Source organism: Trichechus manatus, unplaced genomic scaffold, assembly GCF_000243295.1.
Source record: "Trichechus manatus latirostris isolate Lorelei unplaced genomic scaffold, TriManLat1.0 scaffold00094, whole genome shotgun sequence".
NCBI lineage: Eukaryota > Metazoa > Chordata > Mammalia > Sirenia > Trichechidae > Trichechus > Trichechus manatus.
This window is the reverse complement of record NW_004444030.1, coordinates 5,155,762-5,157,322: the sequence shown is the minus strand read 5'-3', so window position 1 is coordinate 5,157,322 and position 1,561 is coordinate 5,155,762.

Here is a 1,561-nt window from a genome sequence, read left to right as displayed (position 1 = left end):
AATAGCCCCCAAGAAGATAAAATACTTAGGAATAAATCTAACCAGAGATGTAAAAGATCTATACAATGAAAACTACAAGACACTACTGCAGGAAACCAAAAGAGACCTTTATAAGCGGAAAAATATACCTTGCTCATGGATAGAAAGACCCAACTTACTGAAAATGTCAATTCTACTCAAAACGATCTATAGATACAACGCAATCCCAATCGAAATTCCACCAGCATTTTTTAATGAGATGGAGAAACAAATCACCAACTTCGTATGGAAAGGGAAGAGGCCCCAGGTAAGTAAAGCATTACTAAAGAAGAAGAACAAAGTGGGAGGCTTCACACTACCTGATTTTAGAATCTATTATACTGCCACAGTAGTCAAAACAGCCTGGTACTGGTACAACAACAGATACATAGACCAATGGAAGAGAATTGAGAATCCAGACATAAATTCATCCACCTATGAGCAGCTGATATTTGACAAAGGCCCAAAGTCTGTTAATTGGGGAAAAGACAGTCTCTTTAACAAATGGGGCTGGCATAACTGGATATCTATCTGCAAAAAACTGAAATAAGACCATACCTTACATCATGCACAAAAACTAATTCAAAATGGATCAAAGACTTAAATATAAAATCAAAAACGATAAAGACCATGGAAGAAAAAATAGGGACAATGCAAGGAGACCTGATACATGGCATAAACACAATATGAACCATAAGTAACAATGCACAAGCACCATCTAGGGGACTAGATAACTGGGAGCTCCTAAAAATCAAACACTTATGCTCATCAAAAGACTTCACCAAAAGAGTAAAAAAACCTACAGACTGGGAAAAAATTTTTGGCTACAACAAATCCGATCAGCGTCTAATCTCTAAAATCTACAAGATACTGAAAAACCTCAACAGCAAAAAGACAAATAACCCAATTAAAAAATGGGGAAAGGATATGAACAGGCACTTTGTCAAAGAAGATATTCAGGCAGCTAACAGACACATGAAGAAATGCTCACAATCATTAGCCATTGGAGAAATGCAGATCAAAACCACAATAAGATATCATCTCACCCCAACAAGGCTAGCATTAATCCAAAAAACACCAAATAATAAATGCAGGAGAGGTTGTGGAGAGACTGGAACACTTATACACTGTTGGTGGGAATGTAAAATGGTACAACCACTTTGGAAATCAGTTTGGTGCTTCCTTAAAAACCTAGAAATAGAAGTACCATACAATCCAGCTACCCCGCTCCTTGGGATATATCCTAGAGAAATAACAGCCATCACACGAATAGATATATGCACACCCATGTTCACTGCAGCACTGTTTACAATAGCAAAAGGATGGAAACAGCCTAGGTACCCATCAACGGACGAATGGATAAACAAATTATGGTATATCCACACGATGGAATACTATGCAACGATGAAGAACAATGATGAAGCCGTGAAACATAACATGGAGGAAGCTGGAGGTCATTATGCTGAGTGAATTTAGTCAGTCACAGAAGGACAAATATTGTATAAGACCACTATTATAAGAACTCAAGAAAAGGTTTAAACAC